The sequence below is a fragment of the Ptiloglossa arizonensis genome, unplaced genomic scaffold, assembly GCF_051014685.1.
Source record: "Ptiloglossa arizonensis isolate GNS036 unplaced genomic scaffold, iyPtiAriz1_principal scaffold0969, whole genome shotgun sequence".
Taxonomy (NCBI): Eukaryota; Metazoa; Arthropoda; class Insecta; order Hymenoptera; family Colletidae; genus Ptiloglossa; species Ptiloglossa arizonensis.
The window spans coordinates 13934-29673 of NW_027479339.1; the positions used below are offsets into that span (position 1 = coordinate 13934).

The 15740-nt window shown below is 16.0% G+C and overlaps 3 pseudogenes; all 3 read left to right on the forward strand.

Moving 5' to 3' along the window:
* Window positions 1–10649: 10649 nt before the first annotated feature.
* On the forward strand, window positions 10650–11791 carry LOC143154688 (cytochrome c oxidase subunit 1-like; annotated as a pseudogene).
* A 443-nt stretch (window positions 11792–12234) lies between these two features.
* Window positions 12235–12941, forward strand: LOC143154669 (cytochrome c oxidase subunit 2-like; annotated as a pseudogene).
* A 1069-nt stretch (window positions 12942–14010) lies between these two features.
* LOC143154689 (cytochrome c oxidase subunit 3 pseudogene) lies at window positions 14011–14784 on the forward strand (annotated as a pseudogene).
* The last annotated feature ends 956 nt before the right edge of the window (window positions 14785–15740 follow it).

The following is a 15740-nucleotide window of genomic DNA, read 5'->3' on the forward strand; positions in this document are numbered from 1 at the left end:
AAAATCAATTTTTTACAAAATTTAAGTTTTTTTACATTTTTTTAATAAATTTAAATTTTTAAAGCTTCAATTTTTTTAATTTTAATAAAATTCAAAATTTTACGTACATATACACTTAAATATAATTTTATAAGTCCTTCAATCTTATAAGATAAATAAAACTTATAAATATAATTTTATAAGTCCTTCAATCTTATAAGATAAATAAAACTTATAAATATAATTTTATAAGTCCTTCAATCTTATAAGATAAATAAAACTTATAAATATAATTTTATAAGTCCTTCAATCTTATAAGATAAATAAAACTTATAAATATAATTTTATAAGTCCTTCAATCTTATAAGATAAATAAAACTTATAAATATAATTTTATAAGTCCTTCAATCTTATAAGATAAATAAAACTTATAAATATAATTTTATATAATATATTTATATATATATATAAATATTAATATGTATTCATACCCTAATGTATATTAATAATTTAATTAATCAATTAAACCTTTACACCCAAATATATATATAATTATATATATATATATAAATAATTTACATAATACCATTATCTAAATATAGGTAATATATAATTATTTATATATATATAAATAATTTACATAATACCATTATTTAGATATAGGTAGAATATAATTATTTATGGAAAATAAAATAATTATTTATATTAAATTAACCTTTTCTTATCAACTAGATATTATATCTAGTTGATAATATCGCATAATTATATTATATAAATAATTACATATTTTCCTAATTACATTAATTCGATATTTTTTTTTTAAAAAAAAATAAAATATCTAATTAATTAGGTAAATATATAATTAAATTAATTAATAAAATTAATTATTTAATTATTAATAATTAAATTTTTAAAAAATAATTATGATTATATAAAGTTAATCTTAATGCAGGGGTTAAATTCCTCAAATAGTTAATTATTTATAAGCCATCTGATCGAATAATGTACCGTGGCTGTTAATGATTGAGATTCCATGACGTGCAGGTCATATCTCAATCTTAAGCCGATGCTTATTCAATAACATATTCAATAATAAATTAATACATCGAGATTAATTGACACATGAGGGTTTAAAAAATAATAGTAGATTCAATGTCCTCGGATATTAAAAAATTAATTTGAATAATTAAAGTAAATTTAATTTTATATTATAAAAATTAAAATTACTCTATCATTATTTAAATAATAATTAATTATATCTATTTAAATTTAAAAAATAATTATCTCTATAAACATAAAAATATTTATAAAACATTATTTTTATAAAATTATTAATATTTATTGAATAAATGATTTATATATTAATAAAGGTGAATATTAAATAAAATATATTTAATATTCAATTTAATCATACATTTTACTTATTACTCTTAATTACAATATATATATATATATACATAACAATTAAATTTATACTTTAACTTTTTAAAAATAAATTCTTCTTCTATAATTTAAATTAATTATTTTTTTTTAAAAAATGTATAAAAATTAACTTATTTTTTTATAAAAAATAATTAAAAATCAATTTTTTACAAAATTTAAGTTTTTTTACATTTTTTTAATAAATTTAAATTTTTAAAGCTTCAATTTTTTTAATTTTAATAAAATTCAAAATTTTACGTACATATACACTTAAATATAATTTTATAAGTCCTTCAATCTTATAAGATAAATAAAACTTATAAATATAATTTTATAAGTCCTTCAATCTTATAAGATAAATAAAACTTATAAATATAATTTTATAAGTCCTTCAATCTTATAAGATAAATAAAACTTATAAATATAATTTTATAAGTCCTTCAATCTTATAAGATAAATAAAACTTATAAATATAATTTTATAAGTCCTTCAATCTTATAAGATAAATAAAACTTATAAATATAATTTTATAAGTCCTTCAATCTTATAAGATAAATAAAACTTATAAATATAATTTTATAAGTCCTTCAATCTTATAAGATAAATAAAACTTATAAATATAATTTTATAAGTCCTTCAATCTTATAAGATAAATAAAACTTATAAATATAATTTTATAAGTCCTTCAATCTTATAAGATAAATAAAACTTATAAATATAATTTTATAAGTCCTTCAATCTTATAAGATAAATAAAACTTATAAATATAATTTTATAAGTTCTATTTTTCTTATAAGAAAAATAAAACTTATAAATTATATATTTATATATAATATATTTATATATATATATAAATATTAATATGTATTCATACCCTAATGTATATTAATAATTTAATTAATCAATTAAACCTTTACACCCAAATATATATATAATTATATATATATATATAAATAATTTACATAATACCATTATCTAAATATAGGTAATATATAATTATTTATATATATATAAATAATTTACATAATACCATTATTTAGATATAGGTAGAATATAATTATTTATGGAAAATAAAATAATTATTTATATTAAATTAACCTTTTCTTATCAACTAGATATTATATCTAGTTGATAATATCGCATAATTATATTATATAAATAATTACATATTTTCCTAATTACATTAATTCGATATTTTTTTTTTAAAAAAAAATAAAATATCTAATTAATTAGGTAAATATATAATTAAATTAATTAATAAAATTAATTATTTAATTATTAATAATTAAATTTTTAAAAAATAATTATGATTATATAAAGTTAATCTTAATGCAGGGGTTAAATTCCTCAAATAGTTAATTATTTATAAGCCATCTGATCGAATAATGTCCCCCCCCCCTCCTATTTACGGGGTTTTCACTATCCTTCTTGTTGGCTGTTAATGATTGAGATTCCATGACGTGCAGGTCATATCTCAATCTTAAGCCGATGCTTATTCAATAACATATTCAATAATAAATTAATACATCGAGATTAATTGACACATGAGGGTTTAAAAAATAATAGTAGATTCAATGTCCTCGGATATTAAAAAATTAATTTGAATAATTAAAGTAAATTTAATTTTATATTATAAAAATTAAAATTACTCTATCATTATTTAAATAATAATTAATTATATCTATTTAAATTTAAAAAATAATTATCTCTATAAACATAAAAATATTTATAAAATATTATTTTTATAAAATTATTAATATTTATTGAATAAATGATTTATATATTAATAAAGGTGAATATTAAATAAAATATATTTAATATTCAATTTAATCATACATTTTACTTATTACTCTTAATTACAATATATATATATATATACATAACAATTAAATTTATACTTTAACTTTTTAAAAATAAATTCTTCTTCTATAATTTAAATTAATTATTTTTTTTTAAAAAATGTATAAAAATTAACTTATTTTTTTATAAAAAATAATTAAAAATCAATTTTTTACAAAATTTAAGTTTTTTTACATTTTTTTAATAAATTTAAATTTTTAAAGCTTCAATTTTTTTAATTTTAATAAAATTCAAAATTTTACGTACATATACACTTAAATATAATTTTATAAGTCCTTCAATCTTATAAGATAAATAAAACTTATAAATATAATTTTATAAGTCCTTCAATCTTATAAGATAAATAAAACTTATAAATATAATTTTATAAGTCCTTCAATCTTATAAGATAAATAAAACTTATAAATATAATTTTATAAGTCCTTCAATCTTATAAGATAAATAAAACTTATAAATATAATTTTATAAGTCCTTCAATCTTATAAGATAAATAAAACTTATAAATATAATTTTATAAGTCCTTCAATCTTATAAGATAAATAAAACTTATAAATATAATTTTATAAGTCCTTCAATCTTATAAGATAAATAAAACTTATAAATATAATTTTATAAGTCCTTCAATCTTATAAGATAAATAAAACTTATAAATATAATTTTATAAGTCCTTCAATCTTATAAGATAAATAAAACTTATAAATATAATTTTATAAGTCCTTCAATCTTATAAGATAAATAAAACTTATAAATATAATTTTATAAGTTCTATTTTTCTTATAAGAAAAATAAAACTTATAAATTATATATTTATATATAATATATTTATATATATATATAAATATTAATATGTATTCATACCCTAATGTATATTAATAATTTAATTAATCAATTAAACCTTTACACCCAAATATATATATAATTATATATATATATATAAATAATTTACATAATACCATTATCTAAATATAGGTAATATATAATTATTTATATATATATAAATAATTTACATAATACCATTATTTAGATATAGGTAGAATATAATTATTTATGGAAAATAAAATAATTATTTATATTAAATTAACCTTTTCTTATCAACTAGATATTATATCTAGTTGATAATATCGCATAATTATATTATATAAATAATTACATATTTTCCTAATTACATTAATTCGATATTTTTTTTTTAAAAAAAAATAAAATATCTAATTAATTAGGTAAATATATAATTAAATTAATTAATAAAATTAATTATTTAATTATTAATAATTAAATTTTTAAAAAATAATTATGATTATATAAAGTTAATCTTAATGCAGGGGTTAAATTCCTCAAATAGTTAATTATTTATAAGCCATCTGATCGAATAATGTACCGTGGCTGTTAATGATTGAGATTCCATGACGTGCAGGTCATATCTCAATCTTAAGCCGATGCTTATTCAATAACATATTCAATAATAAATTAATACATCGAGATTAATTGACACATGAGGGTTTAAAAAATAATAGTAGATTCAATGTCCTCGGATATTAAAAAATTAATTTGAATAATTAAAGTAAATTTAATTTTATATTATAAAAATTAAAATTACTCTATCATTATTTAAATAATAATTAATTATATCTATTTAAATTTAAAAAATAATTATCTCTATAAACATAAAAATATTTATAAAATATTATTTTTATAAAATTATTAATATTTATTGAATAAATGATTTATATATTAATAAAGGTGAATATTAAATAAAATATATTTAATATTCAATTTAATCATACATTTTACTTATTACTCTTAATTACAATATATATATATATATACATAACAATTAAATTTATACTTTAACTTTTTAAAAATAAATTCTTCTTCTATAATTTAAATTAATTATTTTTTTTTAAAAAATGTATAAAAATTAACTTATTTTTTTATAAAAAATAATTAAAAATCAATTTTTTACAAAATTTAAGTTTTTTTACATTTTTTTAATAAATTTAAATTTTTAAAGCTTCAATTTTTTTAATTTTAATAAAATTCAAAATTTTACGTACATATACACTTAAATATAATTTTATAAGTCCTTCAATCTTATAAGATAAATAAAACTTATAAATATAATTTTATAAGTCCTTCAATCTTATAAGATAAATAAAACTTATAAATATAATTTTATAAGTCCTTCAATCTTATAAGATAAATAAAACTTATAAATATAATTTTATAAGTCCTTCAATCTTATAAGATAAATAAAACTTATAAATATAATTTTATAAGTCCTTCAATCTTATAAGATAAATAAAACTTATAAATATAATTTTATAAGTCCTTCAATCTTATAAGATAAATAAAACTTATAAATATAATTTTATAAGTCCTTCAATCTTATAAGATAAATAAAACTTATAAATATAATTTTATAAGTCCTTCAATCTTATAAGATAAATAAAACTTATAAATATAATTTTATAAGTCCTTCAATCTTATAAGATAAATAAAACTTATAAATATAATTTTATAAGTTCTATTTTTCTTATAAGAAAAATAAAACTTATAAATTATATATTTATATATAATATATTTATATATATATATAAATATTAATATGTATTCATACCCTAATGTATATTAATAATTTAATTAATCAATTAAACCTTTACACCCAAATATATATATAATTATATATATATATATAAATAATTTACATAATACCATTATCTAAATATAGGTAATATATAATTATTTATATATATATAAATAATTTACATAATACCATTATTTAGATATAGGTAGAATATAATTATTTATGGAAAATAAAATAATTATTTATATTAAATTAACCTTTTCTTATCAACTAGATATTATATCTAGTTGATAATATCGCATAATTATATTATATAAATAATTACATATTTTCCTAATTACATTAATTCGATATTTTTTTTTTAAAAAAAAATAAAATATCTAATTAATTAGGTAAATATATAATTAAATTAATTAATAAAATTAATTATTTAATTATTAATAATTAAATTTTTAAAAAATAATTATGATTATATAAAGTTAATCTTAATGCAGGGGTTAAATTCCTCAAATAGTTAATTATTTATAAGCCATCTGATCGAATAATGTACCGTGGCTGTTAATGATTGAGATTCCATGACGTGCAGGTCATATCTCAATCTTAAGCCGATGCTTATTCAATAACATATTCAATAATAAATTAATACATCGAGATTAATTGACACATGAGGGTTTAAAAAATAATAGTAGATTCAATGTCCTCGGATATTAAAAAATTAATTTGAATAATTAAAGTAAATTTAATTTTATATTATAAAAATTAAAATTACTCTATCATTATTTAAATAATAATTAATTATATCTATTTAAATTTAAAAAATAATTATCTCTATAAACATAAAAATATTTATAAAATATTATTTTTATAAAATTATTAATATTTATTGAATAAATGATTTATATATTAATAAAGGTGAATATTAAATAAAATATATTTAATATTCAATTTAATCATACATTTTACTTATTACTCTTAATTACAATATATATATATATATACATAACAATTAAATTTATACTTTAACTTTTTAAAAATAAATTCTTCTTCTATAATTTAAATTAATTATTTTTTTTTAAAAAATGTATAAAAATTAACTTATTTTTTTATAAAAAATAATTAAAAATCAATTTTTTACAAAATTTAAGTTTTTTTACATTTTTTTAATAAATTTAAATTTTTAAAGCTTCAATTTTTTTAATTTTAATAAAATTCAAAATTTTACGTACATATACACTTAAATATAATTTTATAAGTCCTTCAATCTTATAAGATAAATAAAACTTATAAATATAATTTTATAAGTCCTTCAATCTTATAAGATAAATAAAACTTATAAATATAATTTTATAAGTCCTTCAATCTTATAAGATAAATAAAACTTATAAATATAATTTTATAAGTCCTTCAATCTTATAAGATAAATAAAACTTATAAATATAATTTTATAAGTCCTTCAATCTTATAAGATAAATAAAACTTATAAATATAATTTTATAAGTCCTTCAATCTTATAAGATAAATAAAACTTATAAATATAATTTTATAAGTCCTTCAATCTTATAAGATAAATAAAACCTATAAATATAATTTTATAAGTCCTTCAATCTTATAAGATAAATAAAACTTATAAATATAATTTTATAAGTTCTATTTTTCTTATAAGAAAAATAAAACTTATAAATTATATATTTATATATAATATATTTATATATATATATAAATATTAATATGTATTCATACCCTAATGTATATTAATAATTTAATTAATCAATTAAACCTTTACACCCAAATATATATATAATTATATATATATATATAAATAATTTACATAATACCATTATCTAAATATAGGTAATATATAATTATTTATATATATATAAATAATTTACATAATACCATTATTTAGATATAGGTAGAATATAATTATTTATGGAAAATAAAATAATTATTTATATTAAATTAACCTTTTCTTATCAACTAGATATTATATCTAGTTGATAATATCGCATAATTATATTATATAAATAATTACATATTTTCCTAATTACATTAATTCGATATTTTTTTTTTAAAAAAAAATAAAATATCTAATTAATTAGGTAAATATATAATTAAATTAATTAATAAAATTAATTATTTAATTATTAATAATTAAATTTTTAAAAAATAATTATGATTATATAAAGTTAATCTTAATGCAGGGGTTAAATTCCTCAAATAGTTAATTATTTATAAGCCATCTGATCGAATAATGTACCGTGGCTGTTAATGATTGAGATTCCATGACGTGCAGGTCATATCTCAATCTTAAGCCGATGCTTATTCAATAACATATTCAATAATAAATTAATACATCGAGATTAATTGACACATGAGGGTTTAAAAAATAATAGTAGATTCAATGTCCTCGGATATTAAAAAATTAATTTGAATAATTAAAGTAAATTTAATTTTATATTATAAAAATTAAAATTACTCTATCATTATTTAAATAATAATTAATTATATCTATTTAAATTTAAAAAATAATTATCTCTATAAACATAAAAATATTTATAAAATATTATTTTTATAAAATTATTAATATTTATTGAATAAATGATTTATATATTAATAAAGGTGAATATTAAATAAAATATATTTAATATTCAATTTAATCATACATTTTACTTATTACTCTTAATTACAATATATATATATATATACATAACAATTAAATTTATACTTTAACTTTTTAAAAATAAATTCTTCTTCTATAATTTAAATTAATTATTTTTTTTAAAAAATATATAAAAATTAACTTATTTTTTTATAAAAAATAATTAAAAATCAATTTTTTACAAAATTTAAGTTTTTTTACATTTTTTTAATAAATTTAAATTTTTAAAGCTTCAATTTTTTTAATTTTAATAAAATTATAATTATTCATAATAATAACTATATTCATTAATAATTATAATTCTTTAAAAAATTCAAAATTTTACGTGCATATACACTTAAATATAATTTTATAAGTCCTTCAATCTTGTAAAATAAATAAAACTTATAAATATAATTTTATAAGTCCTTCAATCTTGTAAAATAAATAAAACTTATAAATATAATTTTATAAGTCCTTCAATCTTATAAGATAAATAAAACTTATAAAAATACACATACATATATATATATATATATATATACAAATATTTATACGTACATAAATACTCATCTTTATCCGGGTGTAAAGGTTTAATTGATTAATTAAATTATTAATATACATTAGGGTATGAATACATATTAATATTTATATAATTAAAGGTTTATTTGATTAATAAGCCATTAAAATTGTATTGAAATTTTATATAAAATAAAAATATTTGTTTAAACAAATTTTATATAAATAAGCTAAAAAAGCTATTAGACTCATACTCTGAAAATATAAATAATAATTATTTTATATAGTAACAATAATTCAAATTATATAATTATTTCATCAAAATAATCCTTTTACTCAGGCATATTACTTAAAAATTAATTAAACTAAATTAACTTTAAATTTTAATTATAATTAAAATTATTTTTAAATCTCAAAAATAATATATATATGCTTATTAAACTATCCTTTTATTATACTTTCCACATTCATTGCTTTATCTACTCAAAATTTATATATTTTATGATTCATAATAGAAATTATAACTGTAATAATTATTTGATCCATAACTAAATTAGACATTAAAACTTTAAATACATATCTTATATATTTTTTAATTTCAGTAGCTTCTAGAAGAATTTTATTTATATTATTTACTATAAACAATAATTTTCACAGAATTATAAATAAATCTAATTACTTACTTATAATAATCACACTTTTTTCACTTTTTATAAAAATTGGAATATATCCTTTAAATTTTTGATTTATTTCTTTAATTCATTCAATAAATTGAATTAATTTATTTTTTTTAATAACTTTAATAAAATTAGTCCCTATAATTATTATAGAATTCTTATTAAAATTAAATAATGAAATTTATTTTATTTGCCTAATTAACATAATTTTATCACCTATTATTTGTTTAAATAAAAAATCAATCAAAATAATTATAAGATACTCATCTATTATACAAACATCTATTATAATTATATTATTAATGATTAATAAAAATATATTTTTAGTGTATTTTATTCTTTATAGAATAATTACTTTAATTTTAATTTTTATATTTAAAACAATAGAAATTGATTCTTCCACTTTATTTAATATATTAACTTCCAATAAAATAAAAATTATTTTATACACTATAATTATTATTTATACAAATTTTCCTCCTATTACATTATTTATATTAAAATGAATAATTTTAGAAACATTAATAAATTCAAGATCAAAATTTATATTTATAATAATTATTTATCTTTTTACAAGATTAATCATATCATGAAATTATTTAAATATAACTTTATTATACTTTTTTCCTTCAATAAAATCAAAAATATATTTTAAAAATAATCTAAATTTACTAAATTATTCTTTATTTATAATTTTTTTAACATTTATAATAATATTTATAATATATTGATTATACTAATTTTTAACATAATTAAATATGTAATTTTAAATTTGCAATTTAAAATTTTCATTAAACTATAAAAATTAATATTAGAAAATTTAATTCATTTATAAATTTACAATTTACTCCTTTTATCAGGCATAATATTAATTATTATTATTAAGATTTTAAGTTATCTCAACTATTAAACTTCAAATTTAAAAATATAAACAAAATTATAAATCTTAATATATATTATAAAATGACTTTATTCAACAAATCACAAAAATATTGGAATATTATATTTTATTTCTGCTATATGATCCGGTATAATTGGATCTTCATTAAGAATATTAATTCGAATAGAATTAAGAAGGCCAGGAGCTTTAATTAACAATGATCAAACTTATAACTCAATTGTAACATCACATGCTTTTGTAATAATTTTTTTTATAGTAATACCATTTATAATCGGAGGATTTGGAAATTGAATAATCCCCTTAATAATTGGAGCCCCTGACATAGCATTCCCTCGTATAAATAATATAAGATTTTGATTAATCCCACCTTCTTTACTATTATTAATACTTAGAATATTTTTATTCCCAGGTTCAGGAACAGGATGAACAATTTATCCACCTCTTTCTTCAAATTTATATCATCCATCTTTATCTATAGATTTAACAATTTTTTCTCTACACATTGCAGGAATTTCCTCAATTATAGGATCAATTAATTTTATTGTTACAATCTTAAAAATAAAAAATTGTGGCTTAAAATTTGATCAAATACCTTTATTTGCTTGATCAGTACTAATTACTACAATTTTACTGCTTCTTTCTCTACCTGTACTAGCTGGAGCTATCACTATACTATTAACAGATCGAAATTTAAATACTTCTTTTTTTGACCCCACGGGAGGAGGAGATCCAATTTTATTTCAACATTTATTTTGATTTTTTGGACACCCTGAAGTTTACATTTTAATTTTACCTGGATTCGGATTAATTTCCCATATTATTTTTAATGAAAGAGGAAAAAAAGAAACTTTTGGAAATTTAGGCATAGTATATGCAATACTTGGTATTGGATTTTTAGGATTTATTGTATGAGCCCACCATATATTCACAGTGGGATTAGATGTAGATACACGAGCTTACTTTACTTCTGCAACAATAATTATTGCTATTCCAACAGGAATTAAAGTATTTAGATGACTAGCTACATATTACGGTTCAAAACTTATTATAAACCCTTCCATCATTTGATCATTTGGTTTTATTTTTTTATTTACTATAGGAGGATTAACAGGAATTATACTATCAAATTCATCAATTGACATCATATTACATGACACATACTATGTAGTAGCTCATTTTCATTATGTACTATCAATAGGTGCAGTATTTTCAATTATTGCTTCACTAATTCATTGATTCCCTTTATTCACAGGACTTTCATTAAATCGATTTTATTTAAAAACTCAATTTTATATAATATTTATTGGTGTCAATATAACTTTTTTCCCTCAACACTTTTTAGGTATAATAGGAATACCTCGTCGTTATTCAGACTATCCAGATTCTTACTACTGTTGAAATTTAATATCATCCATTGGATCAATAATCTCATTTATAAGAATAATTTTACTTTTATTTATTATTTTAGAAAGATTTTTAGCTAAACGTCTTACTATATTTAAATTTAATCAATCATCTCTCGAATGACTACAAACTTTTCCACCAAAAGATCATTCATTCCTTACTATACCCTTAATTATTAAAAATAAATTTTAATATGGCAGATTAGTGCAATGAATTTAAGATTCATTTATAAAATTTAATATTTTTATTAAAAATGTCTCATTGAAAAATAATTAATTTCCAAGACCCAAACTCTCCTTACGCCGACAATTTAAATCTTTTCCATAATTTTACTATAATTATATTAATTATAATTTCTTCCTTAACTTTAATAATTATACTAGACATTCTCTCAAATAAATTTATTAATCGATTCCTTTTAAAAAATCATCATATTGAAATTATTTGAACTTTATTACCTATAATTATTTTAGGAGTAATTGCAATTCCTTCCTTAAAAACTTTATATTTTATTGATGAATTATGAACACCTATTTATTTAACAATTAAATCAATTGGTCATCAATGATATTGATCTTATGAATATCCAGAATTCAATAACTTAAATTTTGATTCTTATATAGACAAAGACTTAAATAACATTTATATTTTTCGTCTTTTAGACGTCGATAATCGAATAATTATTCCTTCAAATACACCAATTCGTATACTTACAACATCAAATGACGTAATTCACTCATGAACTGTCCCTTCTCTAGGTCTAAAAATAGATTCAATCCCTGGTCGAATTAACCAAATAAATTTAATTACTAATCGACCTGGAGTATTTTTCGGCCAATGCTCTGAAATTTGCGGAGCTAATCATAGATTTATACCAATCGTTGTTGAAAGAACAAATTACCCCAATTTTATTAATTGAATCAATAACCAAAATTAATTTTACCTTAAATAATTAAATGTCATTAGATGTCTGATAAAAGAATTGATTTTTTAAATCAAATTATGGTAAAAATTACCTCTAATGATACTTTTAAATAAAAATTAGTTAAATTCCATAACATTAAATTGTCATTTTAAAATTATTAAAAATAATATTTTTATCAAAATAAAATTATTATAAATTTGATTTTTAGTCAAATGAAATTTAAACTTTATTATGAAAATATATATATATATATATATATATATATATTTTATACCACAAATAATACCCATTCAATGAACATGCTTATACTTAGTTATTTTACTTCTCTTACTATTAATACTTACAACCATATATTTTAATAATATAAATAAAATAATTAAATCATCCCCTAAAAAAAAAATTTTTTCAAACCCTTGATCAAATAAATGATAAATAATATGATACCAAATTTATTTTCTATTTTTGACCCATGTACAAGAAATAATTTATCATTAAACTGATTTAGATTAATTCTTCCATTTATTTTTATCCCAATAAAATTTTGAATTTTAAATTCACGATATCAAACATTTTGAAACTTATTTTTAAAATTTTTAAATTCAGAATTTAAAATCTTAACAAAAAAAAATTTTACAAGAAATCTACTAATATTTAACAGACTTATATTTATAATTTTATTTTTTAATTTTTTAGGATTATTCCCCTATATTTTTACTCCCTCCAGACATGTATCAATTAATTTATCTTTGTCATTATTTATATGAATTAGATTTATAATTTACGGATGAATAATTAATACTAAAAAAATATTTATTCATTTAGTCCCAATAAATACTCCTTTCATACTTATAAACTTTATAGTATTAATTGAAACAATTAGAAATATTATTCGACCTTGAACATTAACAATTCGATTAACAGCAAATATACTAGCAGGCCATCTTCTTTTATCTTTATTAGGTTCAACTATCAGAAAATTCTTAACATGAATCCCTTTTACAATTTTAATTCAAAATTTATTATTTATCTTAGAAATCTCAGTCTCATTAATCCAAATATATGTATTTATTATTTTATTAACTCTATATTTTAATGAATCAAACTATGAAAATATTTTCTCACCCTTTTCATATAGTTACTCCAAGTCCATGACCTTTAATTACTTCAATAAATATTATAAATTTATTTATTAGACTAATTTTATTCACAAATCTAAAACTTTTCTTATTACTAATAATTAATATATTTATATTAATTATTTGCTTATCCCTATGATGACGAGATATTATTCGAGAAAGAACATTCCAAGGATTTCATTCCCAATCAGTTCATTCTTTAATAAAAATAAGTATACTATTATTTATTATTTCTGAACTTTTCTTTTTTATTTCATTTTTCTGAACATACATCCATAACTCAATCTCTCCTAGAATTGAATTAGGTATAAACTGACCTCCTTTATCAATTAAAATATTAAACCCATTTGACATCCCTTTATTAAATTCTATCATTTTAATTTCTTCCGGATTCACATTGACCCTAAGACATAACTTTCTTTTAATAAAAAATAAATTATATAGAGAAATTTATCTTTTAGATACATGACTTTTAAGTGCAATTTTTATATACCTTCAATTTAATGAATATAAACAATCTTCATTTTCTATTAATGACGGAATTTTTGGTTCAATTTTTTATATATCTACAGGATTCCATGGCTTACATGTTTTAATTGGAGGTTTAATATTATTAATTTCCTTAATTCGAATAACTAAAAATCATTTCTCATCTATCCGTCATTTTAATTTTACAGCCTCTATTTGATACTGACACTTTGTAGATGTTGTATGATTATTTCTTTATTTAATAATTTATTGATGAATATATTAATAAATATAATAAAAATTATATTTAATTTATAATTAAATTTTTATTTAATTAAATATATTTAAAATGACTTACTTTTCTATTAAAATATTAATTATTTTAATTATCCCCTCAATTATTTTTTTAATCAATCATTTATTTTCAATAATTAATTTTAAAAACCGAGAAAAAATATCCCCTTTTGAATGTGGATTTGACCCATTATCAGAAAATCACTTGCCATTCTCTATTAATTTTTATTTAATTGCTTTAATCTTTTTAATTTTTGATATTGAAATTATACTAATTGTTCCAATAATCTCTATTTTAATTAAATTTTACAATTTAACCACTTTCTATACTTTTATTTCTATTATCTGAATCCTTTTATTAACCCTTTGATTAGAATGATACATAAATTTTTTAAAATGATATTTTAATTGAAACCAAAACTTGAGGTAAATTATTGTTAATAATTTCATTGAATTAAAATTTCCAATTAATTTAAATTATATATATATACATATATATATATAGTATAAAATAATATAATTAATTTCGAATTAATAGATTGATTATTTATCATATATATATATATTATAATCAATTTCAAATTAATAATTTAATTAATAAACATATATATATATATATATATATATATATATATGTATATATATAGTATAATATAATATAATTAATTTCCAATTAATAGCTTGATTAATAATCATATATATATATATATATATATATATATATATATATATATTATAAAATAATAAATTTATCTTTATATTGAAAATATAATATTTTTATAAACTATATAAATTGGATATTAGTTAAATTATAACATTTAATTTGCTGTTAAAAATTAATAAAAATAATAATTATATCTAAATTATTTAATTTTAAATAGAAATAAAATGATCCTACTCATTAAAAAAGAGTTAGAAATTCTTTTTAACTTATTT